This window comes from Schistocerca gregaria, chromosome 6, assembly GCF_023897955.1.
Source record: "Schistocerca gregaria isolate iqSchGreg1 chromosome 6, iqSchGreg1.2, whole genome shotgun sequence".
Taxonomy (NCBI): domain Eukaryota; kingdom Metazoa; phylum Arthropoda; class Insecta; order Orthoptera; family Acrididae; genus Schistocerca; species Schistocerca gregaria.
Window position 1 is genome coordinate 462193361 of NC_064925.1, and position 16635 is coordinate 462209995.

A 16635-nucleotide genomic window follows, 5' to 3' on the forward strand; every position below is an offset into this window, starting at 1 on the left:
ATAAGGTATTTTATAGTTAAGACAATAAATTCAATGACTTTCAAATATGGGTATATTTAGCTTTTACAATATATACAATTATTTGTGAAAAAGCGAAATGTGTGTTTTTTAAATCTTTTTATTCAACAAATAATATTAATACGAGGGTTGGAACTTTAATAGTGGCAACTATTTATGTACAGCTCTTACAAAATAGATACGTGTTTCAACTTTTTACTGATCTTCAAAGTAGTCACCAGCATTGTGTATAATCTGTTGCCAGCGATGTGGAAGTCGTAGGACACTCTTAGCAGTGCCAGTTGTGTTGACAGTTCGAGCGGCGCGGTCTATTGCCCGACGAATTTGTAGCAGTTCTGAAGCGAATGCCGAGAAGTGTTTCCTTCAGTTTAGAAATCGAGTTGAACTCACGAGGGCTTAAGTCAGGAGAGTGCAATAGTAGGTATAGCACGTAGCAGCCACATCAGTCAAACAAATCAGTAACAGCTTGCACCGTACATACTTGAGCATTGTCCTGCAAAATGATGGCCAGGTTCTGCAGAAAGTGACATCACTTCTGTCTCTAAGCTGGTCGTAGGTTGTGTTCCAAAAATGAATAGCTCTGGAGCTAGACGATCGGCGTGTCACAATCGAGGCAGTAGTGGAAAATGTGACAATCTGTCATGGATCAGCTTCCAACATTCAGTTTTTGAACACGGCAAAAGTCTGCGCTCTATGTGTTCTGCGACTGCTTGCACCCATTAAAAGAATAGTCGAACCAAGGCAGAAGCGGAAATATTACTGGGCATGTCATCTTTAGCAAGTCAAAATTCGGGTCACTGTCACCTCTGGCAAGTGATAAGTTGGGACACTTCAGCAAAAGATAGCACTTAATAGATCGCCGGGCCGGCCGGTGTGACCGAGCGGTGCTAGGCGCTTCAATCAGGAACCGCGCTGCTGATACGGTCACAGGTTCGAAACCTGCCTCGGGCATGGATGTGTGTGCTGTCCTTACGTTAGTTAGGTTTAAGCAGTTCTAAGTCTAGGGGACTGATGACCTCAGATGTTAAGTCCCATAGTGCTTAGAGCCATTTGAACCATATTTTTTTACATCGCCGGAAACAAATAGTACACCCTATCATAGCTTTTCAATCCACTCAAGATTTATTGTTGCGACAATGTATATGGTGTAAATGAAATGCTTACATTTACGGATCAATAGCACAAGCGGTTATGAGGTACCAGGTATCGACCCGTGCTCACACACTGTGTCGCGTCCCAAGCGTGGGTTTTGCGAGGGATTGAGCGACACGGTTCGTAAACGGGAATTAGCCGGTTGACCTAATTGAGAGGGAGACTTTTGATCTGGCTAAGATGTTAAATTCCCTGGTGTGAAGGTACAAGGCTAGGATGTTGGTAGAAGTAAACTCGTATGGACGTTATAAAAGTTCTAATTTATTCATAGAGAATACAGATCACCCTAACTGCGTAGTGATTGTACCTACAGAATAGCCAAGCCCATTACAGAGACGGTGACTGACTTCCACTGTTCTGGCTGCCTGATAGAACTTTCCAGCACTTTGCTGCCCACACTAGCACCCTACGTCAGAGTCCCGCGGTCGCTGCCTAAACGCTCATCGGCGACTATCTCCAACTGTCTGCCTGCAGCCCGCCCTCAGCCCAAGTCGGCTGCTACTCACGCTGACTACCGTCGCTGCCTAAACCCGAGAGAGAGAGATCCCAGGACGGCGTGCTTCCGAGTTTGTTAGCTCTTCCCCTTCGACCCCGCCAGCGCTTGGCATGACGTAGCGTCGAGTGCAACTTTTCCTTATTAGGGATTGTTTTAGTATTAACTTCAGTACTTTTCTTCAGAAGCTGGGTGGAGGGGTAGAGGGGCCTCTCCCTATATGGTCACGCACTGCGTCCTGAGCCCTTCATTGGCTCCTCATGACGTAGTGCGGTCCCCACCTAGGGCCCTCTTTCTTTCTCTCTCCGCTCCCAGACTTCTCCCTCTAGCCAAGAGTGTTGATACTGCAAGTTATTGCTTATTGAGGGACCTGCCCAGAGCGCCCTGTTTATCTTAATAGCTGAGTCTGCTTCCTTGCTTATCACGCGCAGCTGCCTGGCCGCTTGGACCGCCGCCTCGGCTATCTGGCTGCGTCGTTATCTTTTGTGACCCCTCTGACACGCCTGGCGTCCCCTGTTAACTCTATCTCCCCGTATGATTTCTGGTGTATCGTCTGAGAACAACTGCATTTAGACTTGGCTTTTCTGCGGTTACAACAACTGGTACTTGTACGTGGTGTAGCGTCCACGAGCGGCAGTGCAGGCGTTGACTCTGGCATCCAGTCGACCACACAGATGGCGAATACTGTCCTGGGATACGTTACGCCACGCCCGCTTGACCTGTTCACGTAGTTCTGTAAGAAGTGTTGGCTGACTAGTCGCTAATGACTAGCCATCTTTTGTTACCTGCGCTTGGCGTTCAGACTGAACAGCGTAAGCATTGGATTGCTGACTTTGTTCGAATTACTTACACAGCTCACACCAGTATCCGCATGCAGTCTAACTGACATTATTGACGTGGGCAAGAATCAAGACGCGGGTCACGTGGATAACCTCCACATCCACTAACTACAAAAACAAGTGTACAAGCTTATTTCCAAACATCAGTCTAATACCGTTACATTAGCCCACCCAGGAATCTGCGCAAATCCTCAGATCCGAAAGACTGTCCTTCCTCTTCTTCTTATTCTACTTTTCCTTTTTCTATTACACTGTTCCTTCACTTTACGACGCTGTTTTACTTTTGTAAGCTGATGTTTCTCGACGACACAGTAAATAAACCATTATAAGGGGGTAGTTTGTATTGTTGCTCCGGATGATGATTACATGAATATTTTGTCAGGATTTGTAAGCGGTGAGTCCTTGAGGTACGGCAGTACGCGAACACGAGAAGTAAGTTTTAACAGTTTTATTAACAAAAGAGGATTATAAAACACGCACGCTACGCGCAGCCATCATCACTGTGTCTGACATCCTAATACCGGCTAATTACGGTCGTATCGAAAGGCTCCTTGGTGAGCTAAGAAAAGAGACACATTCGTGCCAGAGGCCGCGCTAGTTTACACTGCGCGCTGCGGTCGGCGGCCAGTTGCGTACTCGCTCTGCCTCGCACTGCGGCCGGATATGCGAGTACTGAGCAAGCAAATTGTCAGCATTCCAGGTAGGCCGGCTGTCCCTACCGTACGGCTGCGCGCAATCCGTAGACCCTTAGGCCATACTGGTTCCATATGTCCAAAAGTTTTAGCATCGCAACATAGTAAGTAAAGTAGACTTACCTTATTATGAGCTTCGAGTCCAGTGGAGCTATAGTGCAATCCGCTCTAAAATGTCCACTGTTATTGAATAAGTCAGCGTGGAATCTGCTTTTTTCTATTAATCTTGGTGTTTATTCACAGATGTTACGTAATCAAATGGTTCAAATGGCTCTGAGCACTGTGGGACTTAACTTCTAAGGTCATCAGTCCCCTAGAACTTAGAACTACTTAGACCTAACTAACCTAAGGACAACGCACAGATCCATGCCCGAGACAGGATTCGAACCTGCGACCGTAGCGGTCTCACGGTTCCAGACTGTAGCGCCTAGAACCGCTCGGCCACCCCGACCGGCTATAACGTAATCTCTTCGTCCACAATATCACATCTTTACATCAGAATTGGCATTCTCAGTACCTTGTTATGCTTCGCAGATGTTGGCAGAAATGTAACCGAGTTAAAACTCCAGCGCCTGGCTTTGTGCAAACTATAATACAGGAGGACCGAGTTTCCCGACCCATCCAGACAGAATGTTACTCAAAAAAACTCGAATTTGAATTCCTCTTTGAGAATACGTTTAATGTCTGATTTAGTGACTGATTGTTAAGTTACGGTCTAAAGGTTGTTAGGGCGTATAGTTCATAGCAGAAGTCTGAACACTTATTACTACTGAGTTATCGTCTTTCCCGTTAAAATGTAATATCGATTTTGCTATCGATCTGTAACATAAAAAATTACATAATTTGTATCATAAGATGTGACTGATACTACAGAGGGACATTCAAATTAACAATGAATACTGTAGTTTGTATTATACCAGATATATTTACGAACTTCTGAAAACTAATTTTCAGAGTGTTTTTTAGAATGTTCGAAAATATCGATCCATAAAGAAATGTAATAACAAAGGAAAATTTCGAGCGCAACGTCTAGAATATTCACAAGCATCGGCCGAAATAATTTATATAATTCAAAATTTGAAAAAAGTTCAAATGTTGCCGGAATTGGAGGGTATAATACGTTTCAATTATTGATAAAAGATTACGTTAAACTTGTTTCATTACAATTAGTTCCAGCCTCAGTGTAGCCCTCTCTTCTGTGGTCCCCTTGTGCCACAAGTGCACTTCAATACGTGTTTTTAGTCTTCCTCCTGGCATCTTATCGATACGCTCCAGCCGGCCGCGGTGATCCCGCGGTTCTAGGCGCGCTGTCCGGAACCGTGCGTCTGCTACGGTCGCAGGTTCGAATCCTGCCTCGGGCATGGATGTGTGTGATGTCCTTAGGTTAATTGGGTTTAAGTAGTTCTAAGTTCTAGGGGACTGATGACCACAGCAGTTGAGTCCCATAGTGTTCAGAGCCATTTGAACCATTTTTGATACGCTCCAACCGTTTTACTCTGTTCTTCTTAACTGTCGCTTGGGCCTTGGAGACGAACGTGTTCTCTACATTCGTCATCCAGTGCTCTCTGTTCCTGCCTTTTGTAGTCCATTCTCCTTCACCTAGGCTCATTGCCACCGCGTCCTCGTCGATGTCATCCTTCCATCTGGTCCGTGGCTTTCCTCGCTTCCTTCTGCCCTCTATGGTTCCAGAGAATGCTACTTTAGGTAGTCGTCCCTCCTCCATCCTAAATAGATGTTCGGCCCACATTCTCCTCCTCTTCATCCTTTGACTAATATCAGCCTGCTGATATAGCTCCTTCAGTTCCTGGTTTTTAAGTATTCTCCACTCCTGTGTTTCTGGGTCTCTCGTGAGTTCAAAAATTTTCCTTAATATTTTCCTTTCAAAAACAAATATTTTTTGTTCATCTGTTAAGCTTTCTGACCCATATAGAGCATACATTCTGATGTAGCGTAATTTTGAATCTTCTGGAAACAGCTCTACTGGATAACACATCCCGTACGCCAAAATAAGTTTTATTCTCTGCTGCTATCCTCGCTTTAATTTCAATTTCCATTTTAATCTGTTCATTGATGATGCTTCCCAAATATTTGAAGGTGTCTACTCTTTTAAAAGTGAGATCATCAACTGTCAGTGGACTACCATCATTTGGTGCCTTGCTCACGACCATGTACTCTGCTTTCTTCTCAGTAATTTCTTATCCTGCTTTCCTTGCAATGTTTCTGTAGGAACTTCCAATATTTCCACTTATTATGACAATATTGTCCGCATAAGAAAAACGATGTATCTTATTCCTTCCCATCTTTACTCCAAATGGGTTTACTTTTTGGTGTTTTCTGTATCTATCTTTTCTAAAACCAGATTGACAAGTTTTGGAGATAAAGCATCTCCTTGTCTAAGGCCTGTTCTGACATCAAACTCCTTTGACGCTCCTGTGTTGGTCTTTACTTTGCAATAGGTTTGGAAAAATTGGAAGTTTGTGGTAAGATCATATAGGATCAAACTGCTGCCCGTCTCAGCTATGATGTCTTCATTTTTTTGTCTGAGCTCTCTGCCTGCAGCCTTTCGTGCGACTCATAAATTTCACCTTAGTGGTCTGTGTAAGTGTTTCATCTTCCTTTCATAACGTCTATGACTTTCAACCATATGTGAAACCAAGCGTACCCATTACTTTATTAAATATGGGCGATAACCATTTCCTCGCAGGGCTGTTAACTGTCATGAGTCCAGTATTTTTACTACCAGTGGTTCATTGTTGTGTGAATTTCTTGTCGTGTAGTCGTCTTTCAAAACTGCTCTATAAAATACATCGCCTGACACGGCCGATAGTTTTTTTCTCATAGCCTATAAAACCGACAAACGCCTCCGTAATAAATTCCTAAACCCATATTTCTCTGTCTGAAAGCCAGAATCGGAACAGCCTTTCCAGATAGTGAAAGAGAATCTCAGTTCCACTTCCGATCTAGGCAAAATCCTGGTTCGGGACATTGGTGCGTCTAATGTAGTCGCCTTATAGTCTCGCATCAAGACAGAGACGTAAAGTAGCTGAGTATCGCGGCATATAGACAGGAAACGAAACTGATTATAGTGGTACAAGGTAACCCTCCGTCTCGTACCATACGCTGACTTGCGGAGTATGTAGTTGTAGATGTCGCGTGCACATAGAAAACGCTGATCACTGCAGAGATCATATATCGCTAATGATTCTCTGTCACGTTTGTGTGAAGTTATACGCAGTAGAGAAGCATATGCTGTTCTGAACAGCCTATCATATTCATATTCCATGAAAGAGCCGCACAAGTACCTTAATCTTCAAATACGAAGAGAACACAAAGCTGGGTAATGCCTGAGAGAACTGAGCACAGCAGACATAGCACGAAAGGTGACAGTCCAGAGAAATGGTGATTGCTGTTTGTACATGGCACGCCGGCCGTGTGGCCGAGCGGTTCTCGGCGCTTCAGTCTGGAACCACGCGACCACTACGGTCGCAGGTTCGAATCCTGCCTCGGGCATGGATGTGTGTGATGTCCTTAGGTTAGTTAGGTTTAACTAGTTCTAAGTTCTAGGAGACTGATGACCTCAGGTGTTAAGTCCCATAGTACTCAGAGCTATTTGAACCATTTTCACTTGACACGGAAAGCGTGACGTTCCCAGGATGTACCAGGGATCTCGACTCCTGAGTTCCTGACGACTACCAACGGTTCCGGTTTGGTGCTCTAGCTGAGGGAGGGAAGATACCATGTCAGATCATCAGAGTCTGCAGAGCAGCACAATGGAGGGGACTACAGTACCATCCGGTAGATGACACCCGTGGAGCCATAAACATGAAGAACAGCGTGAACACCTTCCAGAATGAAGGAGGCAGAGTTTTCAAAGTAGGACGCCAAGTGCCTGGGGTTCTCCGATGCTCCAGATTCTGCGACTGCGACTAGTGGATTGCCTTTGATCACGTGCAAATAAGATAACGGCAGAAACATGAGCAGTTGCTAATTACGCCTTGCAGTGTGTCTTATTTCCTGAGCATTTTTTACTCTTATCTGTAACCTCCTTTCTCAATCTTCTGTTCTTCTTCCTTTCTAACTTCACTCTTTCACTAGATTACATTCTTTTTATTATTTCTTCTACTTTAAATATTGAAGTAGTTTGATGTGTTGGGTTTTGGAGCTGTGAAGATGACTCTACTACATAACAAAACAGGGAAGTACCCAGAAGTGGAGGAGGAAACGCGATGTCCCTGCAGTGATTACAACATCTAATCAAATTAACAAAGAACTTACGCAGTGTGACCCCACATAGAAACATGACTTCGCACTCCCTCTGGCCTGGACACACGCACTAATTCGGAGCGGGAGGACGTGGTAAAGCTGTTGCATCCTTTCGTCAGGCAAACTGGCCTACAACTGTTTTAGCTGGTCACTTAGATACTGGGTACCAGCAGTGAGACGGAGTTGACACACGTCCTAGCGCAGCGGTTCCCAACCTTTCTCACACCATTACCCCTGAGCGCAGTCAGACATTAGCAAGTACCCCAGCCCTCCCCCCCCCCCCCCCCCTCGCCGTCTGTTGTCCAACGTCTCCCACATTATCACCAACTTCAGCATTTAACTAAACTGTTGAATGGAAGACATTTCTTGGGATAATTTTATTTTTTAAATGATGAAGAATGAATGATATTTAGTCTCTCTCTCTCCCTGTGTGTGTGTGTGTGTGTGTGTGTGTGTGTGTGTGTGTGTGTCGGGGGGGGGGGGGGGGGGGGTGCCTTTTAGGACCAGTGACGAAGGCTGACTACCCACAGTGAAGGTTGACACTTGCTACAAAACATACTTCACTTGCATTACTCCTGTTCATTCCGGCACTTGCTTCACCTGCACACTGCAACCCCATTTGAAATCAAACAAATTCAGATGCTATTCTTACTCTTTGTGAATCACTTGATTGCTGGACTCCTTACTTCTGAACTGGTACAAATTGGACGACTTCAGGCTGTTAACGCCTTCTGCCTAACCAGTCTAATAATAATGCTGTGTACAGCCTTATGTAGTTACTGCAGTGTCGTGCTGTCAATTGATTCATTTACCTGTTTCGAAGCGAGTAATGAAGCAATTTCTGACAACTGCACTTACTATCTACAACTTGGAGAAGACTTTTCTTGAGATATTTACCATTTTACGTATATATCTCACTTTCACTATCAGCAGTGTAAGGAACAAAGCAACACATACGTGTGTACTGGACGGACTATGTGAGGAACCTGTAATATCCACCGGATTAATGCCACTAACCGAGAAAATGTATTGATAACTTATATAATAAACATTAGTGTCTTACAAAATTGTTATAATAGGAATGATCTTTTGAAAATAATTTAGTTTCGAGACTGAAACAGACCATTTCACTTTACCCCTCAGGGGATAATTACCCCAGGTTGGGAACCATTGTTCTACCGCGACCAGATCTGAGGCTTTTTCTGGCCACGGGCGTACCTCAACATCACACAATTGTGGACGACGATTGTGCTGTTGAGAAATGCCACACTCGCCAGCAATGGGCATTCGGAGTAGTACAGAACCGCGATTGAGCGCTGAACACAAGGCGATGATATTCATCAGCGGTTCATGCATCCCTGATGCGGCACCACTCCAAACACAGATGCTTGTGTTCTGGTGTTAACAGCAACCTACGCATGGGACGGTAATTTCCTAGTTTAGTTGCTGCTAGTCTCCGACTAATTGCGCGGCATAGCACAAAATGTTGCAGGGAGTCTATAACTTGTTCACGGATGGGAAACGCAGATGTGTGGCTGGTGCACAGTATGATGATCCTGATTCCTGGTGGTCAGCCAGAACATTGACGAAGTCTATGCCTGGACTCACATTTCCCTGCAGTCAACACCAGGCTACTGTCGCATCCAAATATCCAATAAATCTGGATACTGCGCGGTTCGCCGACCGGTGTGGCCGAGCGGTTCTAGGCGATTCAGTCTGGAACCGAGTGACTGCTAAGGTCGCAAGTTCGAATCCTGCCTCGGGCTTGGATGTGTGTGATGTCCTTAGGTTGGTTCGGTTTAAGTAGTTCTAAGTTCTAGGGGACTGATGACCTCAAATGTCAAGTCCCATAGTGCTCAGAGCCCTTTGAACCATTTGAACTGCGCATTTCGACCAGCTGGCCAAATGGAGAGGCAAAATGAGTGCCCTTTCTAACTCTCTCAGGCTCTGATGATGATGTATCACACGAATCGTCCTCAGTAATCACTTAACGTCTGACAGTTTCCGCGCCCTTTATAAACCCTACCAAGTCTGCAAGAGCACTAAAAACGAACAACACTAATCCACTTTGGTGAACATTCTACCTGTCAGACACACTTGCGACTCTAATCATTTGCGTACCTTCCGGTGGTGTGCGTTACTACGAAGTTCGATTGACATCCGACCATGTCTTCATGGACCTTCACTTTTCTATCAGGGAGTCTATTTGTAAAAAGTAGGAAAAACTTTATAAATGCACTGTGCATTGTACAATAATAATACGAGGGTAATCCCAAAATTAAGGTCTCCTATTTTTTATAAGCACAGAACTCTGTTTGTGTAGCAATTGGTCACACTGTCATGAAGAGTACTTCACGCGCTGTGTGTAAACATGAGCATGGCGCGCTGAGGCGCTTAGTCTTGGCTTGGCAGCCGTTGCGAATGGAGCTCCCATTGGATATTACCGCCAAGTGCGAATTGCGCGCTGTTATTCTGTTTTTGAACGCAAAGGGCACTGCGCCGATTGAAATCCATCTCCATTTGACGGAGGTGTATGGTGAGTGGTGCTTCGATGCCAAAAATGTTCGCAAGTGGTGTAGAGAGTTTGCAGTCTGCCGGTAAGGTCATGACAACCGTTTTTTGGGGTCGGAAAAGGGGTATTGTTCGTCGACTTTATCCCCGCTGGGACCACAATTAAAGCTGACAGGTACTGTGAGACTCTGAAACAACTGAAACGGGCAATTCAGAACCGGAGAAGAGGAATGTTGTGGAAGGGCGTACTCATTCTCCACGACAACGCTCGCCCACACAGCGCTCGACAACCCGTTGCTCTCCTGCAACAGTTTCAGTGTAACATAATCACCCACCCACCCCATAGTCCTGACTTGGCGCCCAGTGCCTATCACTTGTTCCCTAGGTTACAAGAACATTTAGCCGGAAAGCGATTCAGCTCCGACGACGAGGTGAAAGGAGAGGTCCATAACTTTCTGAACAGCATGGCGGCGAGCTGGTATGACATGGACATACAAAAACTGCCACAGCGCCTACAAAAATGCATCGACAGCAATGGCGATTGTGTCGAAAAATAGCTAAATGTTCAAGCTCTAAAATGATGTAAACCATTGCAGAAATAAACAGGTCTATGTACTCATAAAAAAAATAGGAGACCTTACTGTTGGAATTACCCTCGTAACTATGAAACACTTCCTGCGGTTGGTTCTATGGTGCAGGTAATAAATAAATAAACAAAAAACGCAGAATTTAGAAAACATGCTTCTGTTATAATTATAAGAGGTTCATAAGTCTGATATTTTCCCTTACGGCACAAATTTTACGTCATTACGGACAGTAAAACATCGATGGACTTTTTCAGGCCCAGAGCCAGTTTTCCCGCGATGAAAGCTTCGAGACATCGGCACTGGCAACTGTTTTATAAGAAGATACAATTCCTTATATTAAACTCATTTTTAGTCGAGCTCCCAACATGCAGACGCAAGCACTTTTTCCCGCCCTCCCAAGGTTTCTGATACTGCCTACGATCGCAAAGTGGTGCCCTGCTTGCAGCTCGATACGAAAGTGCCGCTCGTTGCCGAAAATGTTCCGTGTCTCGTCGCGGCTACCCACACCGCGCAGGTCACGGACAACGGCCCCACTACATTAGGCAAGGCCGCGAAGTTGGTCTAACACGTTCGGCTCAGCCGGTTTTCGGTCACAGGCGCCCCGGCGTTGGCCAGTTATTTTTCCCTCCGACACCGGCTGGCACTTATTAATGGAGATTCGCTCCTGAGATGCAGAACACGCAGGGCATCGACTCTCATCCTCCACAGTCAGCGCGCCAGGTCATAAGGGTGGCAATCCCGTTCAGACACCATGTACACTAGCTGAATCTAAAAAAGAAAACTAAACACGAGTTTAGGGGATACCGTCCCCCAGCCAGTTTTTAATAGTGGTAACACCTCCGCTGAATCATAGAAGTGGCTCCATATCTACTACATACATCCGGAACTACGAGGGTTATTCAGAAAGTAATGCACCGCACTTTTTTTCTCAGACGAAAACAATGCAACGAATGCGAAACGTTACGTATGTATTATTTGAAGTCTGCTCAGTGAGCGCACCAAGTTTCCGTCACTTCAGACACTATGGGGAATATTCACAGACGCTTGTGCAATGTCTATGGAGCATCTCCTCTCGATAGAAGTACAGTTGGACACGGAAGGTGAGGTCATGAGAAGGCAGTTCGACGGAGCTCCACGATTTGCAGCGGTCGGGAAGACCATCCACGGCTGTCACATCTGACCAAAAATAATGGCTCTGAGCACTATGGGACTTAACAACTGTGGTCATCGGTCTCCTCGAACTTAGAACTACTTAAACCTAACTAACCTAAGGACATCACACACATCCATGCCCGCGGCAGGATTCGGACCTGTGGCCGTAGAAGTCGTGCGGTTCCGGACTGAGAGCCTAGAACCGCTCGGCCACCGCGGCCGGCTCACACCAGACATGTTGCAGCGAGCTAATCTTGCCATTCGCGAGGGCAGACGCATTACGACTCGGTAGTTAGCGCTGTATCTGTCAATCAGCAGAGGAAGCGTGGATGAAATTTTCCGCATTCTGGATATTCAAAAGCGTGTGCAATTGGGTCCTGCGGTATCTAACGGTGGATCACAAATCGCACAGAAAAAAAGTCTTGATTTATTGCAACGTTTTGAAGCTGAGGGGAAGGCCTTCTTGTCCCGGTCTGTGTCACGTGATGACATTTGTGTTCACCATTTTGAGCCCATAACATAACGACACTCGACGGCATGGCCCCATTCCCACTTCCCACAGAAGAAAAAAAATTCAAAGCAACTGTTTCCGCCGGTAAGATCATGATCATCGTGTTCTGGGACTGTAAAGGTGTGATTCTTATTGATGTGATGCCAAGAGGCGGTACCATTAATTCAGAAGCACATGTAAACACATCCACAAAACTCAAGACGCATTTCAGGCGACTTCGGCGCCACAGCAACCCAGGAGATGCTTTGTTGCAATATGATAACGCTCGGCCCCACACAGGTCTGAGGACTGCTGTACACATCGCAAAACAGGGCTGGACTGTGTTACCCCATCCACCCTACAGCCCTGAGCTAGCCCCCTCGGACTTTTGTTTGAGCCATTAAAGGATGCCATTCGTGGAAGACATTTTGAGAACAATGAGGAGGTGATTCACACAGTGAAGCACTGGCTCCGCCACCAGGACAAGCATTGGTACCGACAAGGCATGCAAGCCCTTGTTTCGCGCTGGAGGAAGGCCATAGAACGGGATGGAGATTACGTGGAAAAATAGAGCGCGTAGCTAAAACACCATTCTTTCGTGTGGAAAAAAATGCGACGCATTACTTTCTGGGCAGCCCTTGTAAATGCCGGAAACCAAGTTATGTGGGACACGCTGTCGAAATATCTCGTCGCCATCCATATGGCTTCCAGCACGGCAGAGATAACAGTCGTTGGTCGATAGTAAGGAAATGCAGAACACTTCGACAAAATTTCCATTTGATGTGACGTTTAACAAAGGATGGTGCCCCTCCACACCAACGTGGTGACCAAACCAAAAGGTCTACTGTCACCTCCGTATAATATGTTAGTTTTTGAATGAGGAGTCACAGGATGCGGGCTGTGGTGTTATCCATGCGTCTGGGTAAGATTACTCATTAACATGGTCCATCAGGAGATAGAAAGTGGACGGAAGCGATCGAAGGGTAGCGGTTGTAAAGGCAGAGGAAAAAAAAGTGCGAAGGCAAGCGCCAAGGGAAAAATACCTCTGCGACAGTAGGACGGGTAGTAAGGGCAGTAGCGGCTTGCTATCTACGACAGTGCATGCAAGGTGTGGTTATGTCAGTGCGAGGTATCGTGCATCGTTATCTTTGTCGTTGAGGAAGCTTGTTGAGGGGCTTGCTGTAGTTGCTGCGTCCCTGTAACAGTTCATAATTAGTGGGCGATCGGTCATAGACAGTGTAGAGGGGGGGGGGGGGAGGGGGGGGCTGGTTTGCGTGCTGTGTACAGTGCGGTTTCCCTGCGGTTGCCTGTTTATCGGCGGGTCGAGCAACTGGGGTTACCAGTAGTATCTGTGTTGCAAGGGCCATAGATGTTTAGTTCCTTGCCAATAGTGATTTAACGAATGCAAGCTCTCTTTAAATATTGAAAAATAGGAGGTAACGGCTATTAATTTAATTTATTTACTGTACGCCTTAATAACTAAAAATTAACGTTTACAATTATCTCAGATTGCAAATTAATATTTAGACAACGGATGTACAGTATGAATCCCCAGAAACTCTGCTGGATCGCCAGAGAAAGCTCTCAAGAGGCCAGCCTTCAATTCTATATGGCGAACAGGGTGCTTTTCGAGGCCTCTGTCACAACTTGGAGCAGTTGTTTTCTTCCACAGTATCTAAGATTAGTGACGAGTACCTGGAAAATGTCATACCGTTTAAATGTTTAGCGGTATGACATAGGTATGCAAACCGTAAGCAGAAAGTAACTTTCACATGATGTGTCACTCCCAAGTAACATAGCTCGATGAAACTTGGACCACACACAGGAAGAATTGCTGCAGTATAGTACAGAAGATAACTGAAATAAATACACAATTACGAGGGTAATCCCAAAAGTAAGGTCTCCCATTTTTTTATAAGTACATAGACCTTTTTATTTATACAGTGGTTTACATCAGTTTACAGCTTGAACATTTAGTTATTTTTCGACATAATCATCATATATGTCCTTGCCTTTTTGTAGACGTTGTGGCAGTTTTTGTATGCCCATGTCATACCAGCTCGCCGCCATGCTGTTCAGAAAGTTATGAACCTCTTCTTTAACCTCGTCGTCGGAGCTAAGTCGCTGGGACCACAATTAACGCTGACAGGTACGGTCAATTCAGAACCGGAGAAGAGGAATGTTGAGCGCGGGCGTACACATTCTCCACGACAACGCTCGCCCACACATCGCTCGGCAAACCATTGCTCTCCTGCAACAATTTCAGTGGAACATAATCACCCACCCACCCTATAGTCCTGACTTGGCGCCCAGTGACTATCACCTGTTCCCTAGGTTGAAAGAACGTTTGGCCGGAAAGCGATTCAGCTCCGACGACGAGGTGAAAGAAGAGGTTCATAACTTTCTGAACAGCATGGCGGCGAGCTGGTATGACATGGGCATACAAAAACTGCCACAGCGTTTACAAATATGCATCGACAGAAATGATTATTCTAAATGTTTAAGCTGTAAACTGACGTAAACCATTGTAGAAATAAACAGGTATATGTACTCATTAAAAAAAATAAGAGACCTTAATTTTGGGATTACTCTAGTAGACGAACAGAATCGGGACTTTTATTCAAAGACAATGATTACGCTGAAAGCCACGTCGATTAGTGATAGTCCACTGGACCTTACAAAAGGCAGGACGTGGTTCTCAACAGGGTCTCTGCGATGACCACGGACGGCAGTGCCTTCTCTGCAACGTGGTGCTCCCATGTTGGCCACAAGCTTGGTAAGGAGTTCTGGTGGTAGGGCGTCCCATTCCCCACCAGAGCCGTTGACGACTGCTGGATGGTCTTTGGTGCCTGTGGACAAGCTGCACTACGTCTCGTCACCGCAGTACACACGTGCACGACGGGATTTAATTCGGGTTGACGATAAGGCCATCCATTCGCCGAATAGAGAACGCGAAGGAACTTGCTCCCCTTCTTGCAGCGGTGTACCGTAGGTCTCTAGAAGAGCGTAGCGTTCCAAAGGATTGGAAAAGGGCACAGGTCATCCCCGTTTTCAAGAAGGGACGTCGAACAGATGTGCAGAACTATAGACCTATATCTCTAACGTCGATCAGTTGTAGAATTTTGGAACACGTATAATGTTCGAGTATAATGACTTTTCTGGAGATTAGAAATCTACTCTGTAGGAATCAGTATGGGTTTCGAAAAAGACGGTCGTGTAAAACTCAGTTCGCGCTATTCGTCCACGAGACTCAGAGGGCCATAGACACGGGCTCACAGGTAGATGCAGTGTTTCTTGACTTCCGCAAGGCGTTCGATACAGTTTCCCACAGTCGTTTAATGAACAAAGTAAGAGCATATGGACTATCAGACCAATTGTGTGAGTGGATTGAAGAGTTCCTAGATAACAGAACGCAGCATGTCATTCTCAATGGAGAGAAGTCTTCCGAAGTAAGAGTGATTTCAGGTGTGCCGCAGGGGAGTGTCGTAGGACCGTTCCTATTCACAATATACATAAATGACCTTGTGGATGACATCAGAAGTTCTGTGAGTCCTTTTGCAGATGATGCTGTGGTGTATCGACAGGTTGTAACAATGGAAATTTGTACTGAAATGCAGGAGGATCTGCGGCGAATTGACGCATGGTACAGGGAAGGGCAATTGAATCTCAATGTAGACAAGTGTAATGTACTGCGAATACATAGAAAGAAAGATCCTTTATCATTTAGGTACAATATAGCAGGTCAGCAACTGGAAGCAGTTAATTCCATAAAATATCTGGGAGTAGGCATTAGGAACGATTTAAAATGGAATGTTCATATAAAGTTGATCGTCGGTGAAGCAGATGCCAGACTGAGATTCATTGGAAGAGTCCTAAGGAAATGCAATCCGAAAACAAAGGAAGCAGGTTACAGTACGCTTGTTCCCCCACTGCTTGAATACTGCTCATCAGTGTGGGATCCGTACCAGATAGGGTTGATAGAAGAGATAGAGAAGATCCAACGGAGAGCAGCGCGCTTCGTTACAGGATCATTTAGTAATCGCGAAAGCGTTACGGAGATGATAGATAAACGCCAGTGGAAGACTCCGCAGGAGAGACGTTCTGTAGCTCGGTACGGGTTTTTGTTTAAGTTTCGAGGACATACCTTCACCGAAGAGTCAAGCAGTATATTGCTCCCTCCTACGTATATCTCGCGAAGAGATCATGAGGATAAAATCAGAGAGATTAGAGCCCACACAGAAGCATACCGACACTCCTTCTTTCCACGAACAATACGAGACTGGAATAGAAGGGAGAACTGATAGAGGTACTCGAGGTACCCTCCGCCACACACCGTGAGGTGGCTTGCGGAATATGGATGTAGATGTAGAATATCCTCTTGTTCCAAGAGCTGCTCCACCTGTGCTGTTCGATAAGGTCGCGGGTTGTCACTCGGAAA